Below are 13,929 nucleotides of genomic sequence, written 5' to 3' on the forward strand. Positions count from 1 at the left end.
TTTCCTCTTCATTTTTCCAACTTTATTAATTTCATTATGGTGGTCTTTATTTCATATTAGTACTGTTGAGTGAAGGATGCTTATCATGATTTTTCATAGCAGTGTGTTCAAAATTTAAAGCGTTCAAGAGTGTTGTGTTTCCTGAGTTAATCAGCTGTTATCTAGCTTTTTTCTTTCACACATGTATATTTGTTACATGCATTTGTTTGTGGTACCTAAATCCTGAACTTAATGCTTATCCAAAATATTAGCAAGTGATGCCACAATCTGTATTCAGTTGGCAGTGTCAAGGTGTGCAGTTATTTCATTCCAATTTTTTTTTAATTGCCAACATTCTTGCATATTACATTGTCTTACACCATAATTGTTTAGTATTTTGCACACTTTTAAGGCAGGTTTTCAGATTTCCTTTTGGCTATTTTCTGAGTTGGTGGCAATGAGTACTCAGTCATTGGTATCCCTGAGCTTTTGAAAATTATGGTCTGTCATTATAAGGAAAGTGTGACCATATTCATATACAATAGCTGTATTGTGTGTTTGAGTGTGTGTGAGAATTGGTAAAAATTTTGTTAACATTTTGATTATTTATGTAATTAAATAAAGTTAATATCTTGTGTACTTCCTATCAGAGTAATTATGTATGAATGAATGGTATATACACATGTAAGCGGCTACCACTTACAATGTGCCTTGAGTGGCACATAAATGGTGCTAAATGTTCTTTGTGGTTCCCTTCAATCACGGTTGCATTGCTTTATGCTATTTATGTTATCTTTTCCTTTGGGTATTTTCTTGCTTTAACTTCTTGTTTGAACTTGAACCTCGCATTTAAGAACAAATCATTTGACCCTCTCCTTTAAAGCTTTTCTTTTTAGTTGGAAGAAAATGCAGGATGTAAATCAAAGAAGTACATATTAACTGCAAATAAGATTGTAGTTTGGATTGAGTGAATGTTTCATGATGAATATTCTCAGTGTTTTCTTATTCAGTTTTATTACATGGATGGCTATGGTGCTTAGTTGTGCAAGAGTGTGTCCAAAGGTATTTCTAATTCCTTTCCCTTCTGTGAAGGGGACATATTTAAATTGTTAGTGGTATGAAAGCATGTAATGCATCTGTTTATGGTCCCATACTCTCCTGATAGAATTGGGTAACAAGGTCAAGCCTAACAAAAGAATGAAGGTCACATTAGCTACACAAAAAGGAACCTCACTGAAAGGTGTCTTATTCAGATAATATAGTGCTTTTTAAATGAATCTTACCCTTCTATTATGATAGTTGTATTTCCTTCGTCAGGCAGGAGGACAATGAGTGTTTGAAAAATTAAAAATTAATAGGATTGTTCCGTTTGAACCATCTAATGACCCATCCCTTTCGGGTAGTTTGAGCGTCTACAGTTTTCGATTCAGTTTTTTCTCTGTCATCGGCCTGCGAGGGCTCATTGGCAAGTGTTTATGTTATTTCGTTGATGACTAGATTGTTTTCTGGGTTTGGTGTGGTTTTCCTGAGTTCTTCCTCATTTTATAGGATCTCATCAAAAGAGGACAAAGATAAGTCATTTTAAGTCTGTATGGTAGGAGGGTGCACTACCCAGGGTTACTCTTCAGTTTACGACAGTGACAAAGTATTTGTTAACTATAGGAACAAGGATTACTTTTTTAACGATTGCTGTGATCAATGTATTGGTTGACCAGATGAAATAATGAATTTTTATTTAAAGTGTAAGCAGGTGCATGAAGCAGATTAGAATAGGAAAAGAAAGAAGATTCTTCTAACTCTAGGACAGGAGGTGAGGTTAGGAGGAAGAGTTTTCGCATCTTTTCATAACCTGTCAGATAGCAGCTCTTCTCGCTTTCCCAGTTTTCCAGGTATAGGCAGTCCCTGGTTATTGGCAGGTGTTCTGTTCCAACAGTGTGACAATAAGCAAAAATCACCGATAACTGAAAATCAGCAATTTTCAGCACTTTTTTAGCCATTTTCGCCGCTTATTGGCACCAATTTCGGTTATCGGCGTCCCTATTAGGTATGTATCAGTGCCAGTAAATGATTATCAGTGCCGATAAGCGGAAATTGATGCCGAAAATTGCCGGTTTTCGTCACTAGACAAGTGCCGAAAACCCGGATCGCCGATAACCTGGGACTGCCTGTACAGTGATACTTCACCTTAAAAATTTTCTTCTCTTCTCAAAGCTCAGGATATGAGGTTTGGCAAATTAGAAACTGATGTAACTAGTCTTAATGATGCTTTACTGGCCTAAGTTATTTGTTCTGTTTTTCGGGTTCCCTCCTTGCAGTGGAGTGAGTGCCAACGCCCTCCCTTGTTAGCCATGCTGTAGATATACCCTGTGACACTCCTTCTACTGTTGAAGGTATAAGTAGGGTATGTCTTGGAGTGGAAGCAGTTTGTGCCCATTGTCTTCTTCCTCTGGCCAACTTGGTGCTTGTCACATACAGGTTGGCACTTGGTCACTGGAAGATAAGTGTGGCAAGATCAAGCGAAGTTCATGTAGGCAGGAGGTAGATCTTCTATGTAAGGTTAAGTGCCTCACTTCAAATCTGATTCTGTATCCCCTGGGCCTTGATGGAGGCTGCACACTCCTAGCAATCCCTATCTGGGATCTTCTTGTAGTCTTCCTTGCAATAGGATTTGGTATTCTCTTGGAAGGGTTCTCCTGACGATAGATGTTCACCTGACATTTGACGCTTGCTCGACCGTAGGCGCTCGCCTGACATCAAAAGCTTGCTTGACATAGGCGCTTGCCTGACATTGGATGCTCTTGACAGCAGGCGTTCAGCTGATGCTGAACAAGTCCTTAGTGTTAGACTTTCACCTGGTGCCAGATGCTCTCTTTCTTCTTGGTCTCCCAGGTGGCTGGCTATGCCAGTTCATCTTCACGTTTTTTATCCAATGAGAGGGAGTTTTGTGCGAGTAGCCACGATTGGGTGTGTGTGTGAATGCATTTGTTCTCCACATTCTCCTTCCTTTTTCAGGCGTCCTCATCAACTTTTGACACCTCGTAAGATGGTGATAGTTTCTTGCGCAGATTGGAAAAAAGTAGGAGTGTCTATCATTCTCCTCGTTCTGTCTCGCAGTCGCCATTGGCGAAGCATAAGGCATGGAGGCCTCATTGTAGTTCCCATTCTTGTCAGGTGTTGCACTTCCAGTCTTGGTCTCCTTTTTTTTCCACCGTGGGCTACTCCTGAGAATTCTAGGCATTTTCTTTAGCCACATTTGACATCATTGACGCCTCAGACTGCTTCCCAGTCGCCAAGGCAGGATTCGAGGTATTCTCAAGCCTCTTGCAGGTGCTCTCTGTCACCTTTTCAGCACCAAGGATTAGCACATTTGCCTGTTAGACCAGTGGATCCTCCTTTGATTGTTAGTGTGTCAGTAGTAGGGCAAACTGGATTATCTTCCCCTCATCCAAGTTTTTTGAGGTTGACTCTTTAGGCAATTTCAGTTTTTCCCCCTGCTACCTCTGTCACCGCAGGATGGTGTGAATGGTCAGGAAGCCCTTGTTTCCTGTGCTGATAATTCTTTGGCATCAGGTGCCAAGGCACAAAGCAGAGCCAACAATCCATCTGGTACAGAACAGGTTTTTGCTTCCAAATTTAAGTCTTTTTTTAGAGGAGTTGAAACTCCTTTCATCTCAGGAAGCAGGGAGTTCTGCTGCCGCCATCTCTGCTTCCCCAGTATTTCCTGCTAATGAACCTGAGGCTCATGAAATTAACTCTGATGCTGAATAAGAGCAAGTAGTATCATCAGCTTTTCAGAGACTGATTAATGTCTGTGCTAGCAAATTTCCTGATTTCTTTGAGAAACCAGTAATTCAGGATTTGAGGTCCCTTAGGACTGCTAGGCTGGAACCTAAGGCAGATCCCCTTCCATCTCCAAAATTGGCAAAGTCGTCACTGAACAGGTTTGACACTGTAGCTAAATTGCTCTGTCAGGAAGTCTCTTCTAAAAGTGCTTCCTCTTTACTTCCCTTCTTTATGAGAAGTAAGAGAGCGATATCTTAAGAAACTAGGCAGTTGCCAGATTTAATTCTGTCTTCCATTAGAGACTCCAGTTTTTTCCTACTGCTGAACTTGAATAAAAAGAGAGCAGTTTCCTCAAGTAAGATTGTATTAACTCCTTTTTAGTTGGATAGTGTTGCTCTCTTGGCTTTCCTCGTTATGGAGATAATGTCTTTATCAGAAATGGCTATACTGGAGTGGCCATAGACAAAATAGCAAGAGAGATCGTTTCCAGTCTTCCTCAATAGGAACAACACTTGGGGAATGATTTGGCGGATTTTTTGGGTTGCTTAGGGAGTCCATGCACACCTTGGCTTATGCGGCTATCAAATGTAGGGAATAATTGTGTTCTTGTTACACTCCCTCTGTCTCTTCGACTCAGAAAGCTGACATGATTATTCATCACCCCTCACATTCTTTACTGGACACCTCAGCATTAGGTATGGTAGTGGAAGAGGTAGAGAAAGTGGAAACCTGATTTTTGTTGCTTCACTCTCAAGTACTTAGGCATAAACAACTGCAGCAAGCAGCAGCTTCTGCATTTAAACACAAAGTTTCAAGGTTCCACCCATGCACACGGGTGTTATCGGTGCCCTCAAGCTGGCCCTTTCAGGCTTTCAGGAAGAACAATAAGTGTCCTAGCAAAAATCCAGTTTCTGTTAAGAAGTGATGCATCAAGCTTACTGTTCCCAGTAGGAGGGGGGTTGAGCCTCTTTTATTCGGTTTGGTAGGATCTCCTGTTTCTAGTACCAAAAACTTAGGGAGGATGGAGGCCGGTACTTGATGTCTCCAGGTTAAACTATTTTGTTTGCCTTATTCCATTCACCATGGAGTCTGCCAGTTCAGTTTTATTGGCAACTCAGCAAGGAGACTGGATAGTATCAGTGGACTTGATGGATGCTTACTAACATGAACCAATTCATCCAAATTCAAGGAAATATCAGCGGTTTGTTTTCAGGGCAAGGTGTATCAGTTTTGGGTGATGTGCTTCGGTCTGAGCACTGTTCTTCAAGTTTTTACAAGTCCCATTGCATTTGGCCAAGTGGGCTCATCTGTTAAGCAACCTGAACGTTGGCTGATGCTACTAGCATTCAGTTTATAGGGAAACCTGAGGGCAAGAGATACTCTTTTAAAGTTGACAGGTATGTTGGGAACACAGGCAGTCCCTGATTATCTGCATGCTCAGTTACCAGCGATCCGGTTTTACGGGGCTTGTCTAGCGACAAAAATCGCCAATATCCGCTTATCGGTGCCAATAATTGGGTATTGGTGCTGATACATACCTAACAGAGGCGCTGATAACTGATTTTTGGCGCCGATAAGCCCCGAAAATCACCGATTTCCAGTTGTCGGCGATTTTCGGTTATCATCACACCATCAGAACAGAACCCCCACTGATAACCGGGGACTGCCTGTACTGGTAAATGTTTCAGAATCCAATCTAATACCAACTCAGAAGCTTTGTTACCTGGGAATGCTTCTGGGTACCAAGAATTTCTCGGTCTCTGAAGGAGAAATGCGTAGACAACTTTCTTTTAATTCTAGAAAATTTCTGTCCTTGACAACCTTGCCAGCCAAGAAATGGTTGTCACTGTTAGTACACAAGTCATCACTAGAGAAGCTGGATCTGAGTGCCAGACTGAGAATGAAGCCAATTCAATTCTTTCTCAAGAGGAACTGGAACCGGGAAGTTCAGCCGGACTCCATTCAAATTCAAGTCTCAGTGGAGTTAGAGGACCCTCTGAGATGGTGGAACCATATCAGTCAGTCAGAGATGTTGGCTAGCATTGGAGGAATCTAGTATTGGGCAAGAAGGTAGTACTCTTTTCAGACAATTCAACAGTGCTGGCATATCTGGGCAATCAAGAGACACAAGTCAGAAGCTTTGTTCCTCCTGTCAAGTCACATTATCACTTGGTCAGAGGAAAGGAAGGTCCTTCTGTTGCCCCAGTTTGTACCAGGAAATATGAACATTGTGGTGGACCAACTGAGCAGGAAGGACCAGATTCATTCTTCTGAATGAACCTTGCATCCACAAGTCTGCAAGGACCTGTGGAAGCTATGGGGTGCTCCTCAATTGGACCTGCCAGTGTACTGCTCTCCAGTTCAGGATCCTCATGCTTGGGCAGTCGACACAATACTTTTAGACATGTCTTATCTAGACCTTTATGCTTTTCCCCCTTTTCCTATATACAAAGGGTGCTAGCAAAATTCAAGGCTCTGATCAGAGAGACATACACAAATCTGGATTCTACTTTTTTACTTCTGTTTAAAGTAAGATTTCACAGTGTGCGAGCAGTAGTGACCACTTCCAGTTTCCTTAAGAATCTTTCTCAGGAGAAAGTTGTCAAATCAGTGATGTGGATGTGTAACTCCGTATTTGTCTTGCACTACCTGCAAGATGCAGAAATTCAGTATGAATCGTGCAGAGTTCTTTTGCCCCTCATTACAGCAAATCTCATATCCTGAACAATTAGGGTAGCTGTACTATAACCTTTCCTTTTTAGTCAGGAAATTTTCATTCATTTACCTCATTGCTCTGCTGGCCTAGGCATAAGGGCTTGTTTCCAACTTCCACCAGAGTGAGGGTGGTATCCCTAGCAGGACCTCCAGCATTGTTCAGAGGTCTTGCTACCTAATGAATTAGTCCCCTGTTGGCATCAGTACCAGCAGATGGAATCTAATCATTAGGTAAGCAGCGTCTTATTCCTTGTGGAATTTGTTTTTTGGGAATATTAATTTTTTCCTTGCTCTTTTACCACCACCTTTGTTCAATGTGGGAATCAGCTATCATAATAGAGAAGTAAGATTCATTTCAGTAACAGAAATTTTATCAAATTTATTTTTTAGATACTTCCCTTTGTATTATGTATCATCCCCCCACCTCCTCACTCATGTGGACAGAAGAAAAAACTTTTTGGAAATTATTGGCGCTCAAACCACCCGAAAGGAATGGGTGAATAAACGGCTCAAACTAAACTATCCTGTTCATTTTTTACTTTTCACACATTGTTGTCCTCCCACCTGATGCAGGAAATACAGCTAACATAATAGACAGGTAAGTATTTAAAAAATAAATTATATTATAAAAATTTCTATACTCAGTTATCAATAGTAACTTATTCATAAACCATCAGGATAGCTGAAAAATACAGATAATTGTGAAAGCCCACCCTTTCTCTATCATGATGGAAGGGTTGGGAAAGGAATTGCATAACCTTATCAATTTTTTAAATTTTTGCATATTTTTACTCTATTCATTTAATTAGGTTGGTGATCTCGGTTTGTGTGTGGTTTTCTTTCTTCAGTTCTGTATTCATTGTATTTTGAAAGCTATTTGATGTTCTTTTACCAACAACTGTATTCTATAAATATTTTTCGGTCATTTTACTTAGATGAGTGGAATTGAAGTTGAAAGAGATGAATAATGTTTTAGTACTGTACTTAGTTTTCATTATGGTGGATTAGATTTCTCCAGTCTCTAGTATTGTAGCATAATAAAGTACTGTAGTTTGAAACCACTACATCAACTCTAGACAGTGAAAAGGCTTGCCCAAAGAATTTTTCCTTCAGTGGTCAGTGAGAATTGGAGCAAGACAATTTAACAGAAGTAGGATAACTAGGTTGGAAGAAACAAGGAAAAAATGAAAAACAAAAAGGCAAAAAGCAATGCAACAGGAGAGGATGGAATGCTCTAAAGAACTTTTAACACAGTCTACACTTGGCTTTGTTTAGTCCTTCCTCCCAATCAATGTTTGAGTACAGTGTAGTGAGAGGGTTTTTTAATGGACATTACAAAATTTGACCTTTATATGCCCCTTTAAATACACATGTCATTTTACAAGTGATGCCCAGCATCCAACCTCTTCAAATGACACATTCTTGTGCTTGCTGGTGTGCCTGGCAAGAGGAAACTAATGAAGTTGGGAGAATTCCCTTTGGGCATGCAGTGCTTCTCTGAACATTAATTACAGCTTTTTTACATGCATAATTTACACCAAGTTAAACTTGCCTGCAGACCATTAAGACAAGAAAAATGGAAAGTTTATGTAAATAGAATGTGACTATTATATGAAATTTTATTGCACTCATTATTCATGTATGTGGCGTTACCACAGTCCACTCATATTCCAAAGTTCACCAGTCTTGTGTCTACAGGTTGAAAAAAGAATTCTTACAAAATATGTGCCATGTGGATCCTCAAGTCTCTCCACTAATAACCTTGCTTTTTTTTATTATGCCTATATTGATGCAAACCACTTCTACTTTCATTTCCCAGGTGTGCTTTGATGTAGATAATTTTTTGAGCACTTGTGACTAACCCTTCAGGGACTCAGGGCTCCTTTGGTCCCCAATAATTGCATATGAAACTGTCTTGTTCAGCTCATATGTTACTGTTATTTTGCACCATAATATTTGAAAATATTTTGCATGAAGACGATCCTATCACATGAATGGCCCATAAATGACCATATGGCAACACTCACACCCCAGATCAGGATACAGGGAGATTAATGGGACGAGATTTCATGGGGGTATGTACTACATCTCCCCATTCCAGTACATCTTGTATATATTTGCCCATAAATGTACTCAGGGATTGCTGTTGGTTGTACTTCTAATCTTTTTTGATAGTATGTCAGATGTAATTGTAATTTTGCAAAGTAAAGTAAAAAAATTAGAACATTTATAACTCACAAAAGTTACTACATCTCCCCATCCCAGTTCATGTTGTAAACACTTTGCTATAAATGTACTCAGGGATTGTTGCAGATTTTAGTTCTTATCTGTTTATGATATGCGAGCTTTAGTTGTAATTTTACAAAAGAAACAACTATTAGAAAGGACACGTATGAATCGCTAAAATTGGCTTATTTTTACGAATGTCATGAAAATGAGGTTCCGCTCAGGGTTGGAAATATTCACTTTCAACTTCCTGTGGAAGGTACAGAAAATGTTTTAGAATTTTTTCTTCTTGTACCAGGTGCATTTGCATATAACCACTCCAGTGATGTGTTTTTATTTTAAAATGGTTGACCTTAAAGTTTGCCCATTCTTGGGGTATTGTTAATGTATATTTAGCCTGGCATGCAAGGGCTAATCCATTTTTCATTATTTGGAATAATCATAGTTCCTTTTAGGTGGTCATTATGTTTATCTGTTCAGAAGTGGGAAATCTTCGTAGTACTGTATCTTGTACCCCTGTCTTCAAAGAAGTAACTGTGCTTTATTTTCAGAAGGTAAGATATTCCAGTTTTAAGGCCATGATAAAGTCACAACAACTACAACTTGCAAGGTTGTGGTCACCAGCAACATTAATATAAATTTACCGAGTCATATTCAGGTGGTGGCCTGAAGGATCATCTACGGTGGTAGAACCCTAGTCATTTTCTAGTAGTAGTATGTTGGTACCTACCAATCCAGAGGTACTCATGTTTGCAGGCATATCATTCAAAGTTGTGAAACTTGCCTAGTAAACCATCAAGCAACAGTACCATAGAGGACAATGGCCTGTACTTTCAGCATCAAGTTATACAGGCCATCTTAGGTCTCCAAGCTTTCACTCAGCACTTGATATGAAAAACAGTAGGTGTAATGACTGACAGCTCAGAACAGATCTGTTCTCTAATCAGGACCTATCTGACCTCAAGTTTTTCGATTCCATCAAGCAACCACAACTGGATGCAGTCTGTTGGAATCTAGATGTTGTCCTGAAATGGATTTCAGGCCCCCCTTACGAAAACTCTTCGCTCTGCCTTTCTGAAGGATCTGACCAAGAAAACCTTCTTCTTGGTAGCATTGGCTCCGGCCAAGCGTGTTAGTGAAATCCAAGCGATTGACAAGAGAATTGGATTTTTTCACAAGGGGACGCAGTTTGCTCCTTTTTGCTTGGGTTCCTGGCCAAGAACGAGGACCCTTCTAATCCATGGCCCTGTTAGTTCTTCATCAAGAATTTAATGGACATTCTTGGGCCAGAGGAAGAGGAGAGACTTCTTTCTCCAGTAAGAGCCCTGAGATACTACCTTCAGAGGACAGAGATCAGAGGCCCTTCGAACATCCTCTGGTGTTTAATTAAAAACCCTTCCTGTCCTCTCCCCAAGAATGCTCTTTCCTTCTTTCATAGAAGCTTAATTACGGAATTCCATTTCCAAATTGAGGAAGAATTATTACCAGCCTTTAAAGTGAGAGCCCACGAGGTTAGGGCTATCGCAATCTCTCTTGCATTCAGACACAACATGTCTCTTTTGAGTGTCCTGCAGTCAACCTTCTGGAAGTGCAAGTTCGTGTTCGCTTTGCATTATCTCGAAGATGTGGAGACCGTTTTCGAGAGTTGCAGTATGTGAGGTGGCTGGCATGGTGTTGGGAGAGGAAGCATAGGGAATCTTCTACCCCTCTGCTTTCTTCGCCTTGAATTAAGGTGTCGAGTTTTGGGAAGTCTTGGGACAGTGTAGGTCCAGAGTGCTTGCCAGTTTTTAGTGGTTCGGGTGATAGATTTAGAATTACAGCATAGGTAACAGCGTTGTGGTCCTATTCTGGTCTGTGCCCAGGGCAAGGGCATCTTTTTATAACTTTGCGAGCTACAGGTGTACTTCCCACACTGCAAAGTTCCCACTCATGTAGGAGGGACTCGGGGCTATACAGCCACGCTCGCTGCAGGACAAGAGGCGTACCGACTAGAGGCAGTACCTATCTGAAGTGCTCCTTTGCCAGGTAAGGAACAACAAGCATTTTCTCACTGCTGGCAACTGATTCTATGTCAATTTTATTATCGTAATATGTTGGTATAGGCTATGTCCAAAGATCCCACCTCCTTCCAATGTGGAATCAGCTGTGCAATTACGTGGTAAGTTACTTATATAAAAATGACATTTTTATGAAAAAATAAAATTTTATGTATACTTACCAAGTAATTACATGATCGGACCCCTCCCTCCTCCCCTCATTTGGACTTACAGGCTCAAAACAAATTGAAGCTCTCTGCCTAGTTGTTCCTCACAGTCCCCGATAGTGGGTGGGGCACGTACCCACACCAAAACAAATGTTAGATGTTGAAATTTAAGGGAAGTTACATATAAATTTTTAGACCTTTATTTACAATGACTAGTAGCCACTGGTGGCCATCTTTAACATGTTTGGGGAGAAAATTAGTAATTCATCATTTTCCATTTCATCTTAATTTATCTCCTTTTATTAATCATGGCACTGTTGAGGCATAGATTTTCAGGTTTGGTATCTATGTCTGATATTGCTGTTAGGTGTATTTATCAGAGAGAGTCTTGCCTGATAGATGTCTTGTTTTTTGCAACGTAGGTTTTCTGTGTCAGACTCGTACAGTCCTCAATTTAGGTTTTCTGTGTCAGACTCGTACAGTCCTCAGTTTATACACTTGATCAATTAGGCATATCTTAACACCCTATAGAGTATTTAGCATCTTTATCTTCATCCCAAATAACATAGTGATTCAAACTTGTTTGATTAATGGGGTTGTAAAGAAGAAAAATTGTTTGTACAGCACATAATACATATTGATTTAAACCCACCTTGCATACTTATATGAGGAGTACCCTCTTACCAGCACTGCATGGTTTGATGCCTTATGCATATTCTACACAAAAAGTGAGGCTATTGGCTGGTTGAGACATAACTGAGGATCCATGTAAGGGATTTGTGGCGACTTCATCATTCAGTCTGTCAGACAAAAAACTTATTATATAGCTTTTTTTTTTTTTTTTTATAGCATAGCTGCCAGTTATACTCAAAGGAGTAACACTCCTATGGCTCCCTTCAGGGCTCCATAAGACAGTCCAACCAATCTCAAAGAATTCTTTTATGGTAGTTGGTTTTGGTCAGAATAGCGCCTGTTTGCAAAGAAATCAAGAAGACAGGAGGGCTGTATCTCCTGTCCACAGTGACTACCTTGGTTTTCCCTTCATCCTACACGCACAGATGTGACAGCAGTGCGTATATTGGCTATCTTCCTCATTACAGTCTGGTCTGTCACAGAGTTCATATAACCCCAGTGTTTGCTCTGAGAATTTCAATCATAACAACTTTAAAGATAAAAGTACATAGTTTTGAGACCCAGTGCAAAGTTTTAGTTCCTTAAAATTTTAATGGGTAGGTATATTTGTTAAAATTGGGAGCCAATAGATCTCCTGCAAGGTGAGAAGTTAGGATTAATTCACTAGGCGACATTGTAATTCCCATACTGTTTTTCCCTGTCAGACAAAGCAATAATTAACATTAATGCTGTGATATAAGACAATTTTTTTTATTGAAACACATTAGCCAATGACTTTTTTTAACATTGGTATATAATTTGAGGTTACCAAAAGGGTAAATCGAGTTAGCCTAACTACTTCTTTACAAAACATAGCCACCATGATTGCAGTCTCCAATTATGCTTGATTTACAAGCCTTGGTGTTTACTAAAGGCCAGTATTTCCTTTGTGGTATTTTATAATCAAACTAGATGGATTTTGTTACATATGAAATTCCCCAATTTTCTGTAATATCTAGTTCCTAAGAATACAAAAAGTACCTTTTCAAAATGGTGAGCTTTGCTGAACAGTTTAAAATCTTAGTGATACTGATTTCATATAAATTTAGTTCAATAATTCTAATACAGTAGTACCTCGAACTTGCACGATTCGAGTTGCACGAATTCACAGACACACGAATTTTTCACTGGAACCTAACTAATGGTCATACACGAGTTTTTCACACACACACGAACATATGCGAACACTGAGAAACCCAGCAAAAGTGTTTGTTTCATTATTTTATTTAATTTATAAGTTTTCAAGCTTTTATGTGTAAATTAAATAACATTAAATATTATTAAAAGTAACAATTTCTCTCTCTCTCTCTCTCTCTCTCTCTCTCTCTCTCTCTCTCTCTCTCTCTCTCTCTCTCTCTCTCTCTCAGTGAGATGAATTTTTATGGTACATGTATACAGGTATGTTTATTTGTAAGATAAATAAACGTTTTACCTAATAATAAGTACTAATTTTCAAATAATAACATCAATAAAATTAAATAATAATAATAATAAATAATAATAATAATAATAAAACTGCAATTACAAAATTCGTATTATTTTGAACAAACAAATTCTTCCCTCATCTTTTGTGAGGAGGAGGTGAAGGCAAAAGCTGTCAGACATGTCATTTAACATGACAAGGAGGGGAGTGTTGCTAATCGGTGGTCAAATTTTTCTTGTTATTCTGTGTGTGTGTGTGTGTGTGTCTGGAATAATTCATAAAAAATTTCACTCTCTTAAGTAAGGACAACTGTTATCTCTCTCTCTCTCTCTCTCCCGTTCGAAGTCAGCCAACCTACGTAATACTGCAATGTTTCTCTGTATATCTTTAACTGTACAGTAAATAACTTTGAATTTATCTGATTTTACCTGTACCGTTTACAAACTGTAAGTGTGCCGTTCTAAAACACAGACATAGAGCATTTCAGAACAAAGAGAAAGTGACAGAATAAAGACGTTTTTTTAAAACGAGGTTGATGGGACTTCTAAAAATAGATCGACAGAATGGGGGAGAGAGTCACACCATATATTTCTTTTTTTAAGGGTAATTTATTAAGCTAACTTTTAAATGAAATTACAGTAACTTTAATTTCATTTAATGGTTAGTTTAATACTGGATTTCCATCTTTTGATATCTAATGTAAGAATAACTTTCTCTCTCTCTCTCCCCCCATAATAATTCATAAATAATATAACTTGATATTTCAAGTAAGGACAATCTCTCTCTCTCTCTCTCTCTCTCTCTCCCGTGTGTTATTCTCTCAGTCTCCGTAATAATTGATAAATAATTTCACTCTCTTAAGTAAGGACAATCTCTCTCTCTCTCTCTCTCTCTCTCTCTCTCTCTCTCTCTCTCTCTCTCTCTCTCT

General features: G+C 39.2%; 1 protein-coding gene across 2 annotated transcripts in view; it reads left to right on the forward strand.

Annotated features, from left to right (window-relative positions):
- LOC136841677 (V-type proton ATPase 116 kDa subunit a 1-like) overlaps window positions 1–13,929 on the forward strand; it is a 163,073-nt gene that overhangs the window by 35,553 nt on the left and 113,591 nt on the right. The window lies entirely within an intron of this gene.

Source organism: Macrobrachium rosenbergii, chromosome 9, assembly GCF_040412425.1.
Source record: "Macrobrachium rosenbergii isolate ZJJX-2024 chromosome 9, ASM4041242v1, whole genome shotgun sequence".
In the NCBI taxonomy this organism is placed as follows: Eukaryota; Metazoa; Arthropoda; class Malacostraca; order Decapoda; family Palaemonidae; genus Macrobrachium; species Macrobrachium rosenbergii.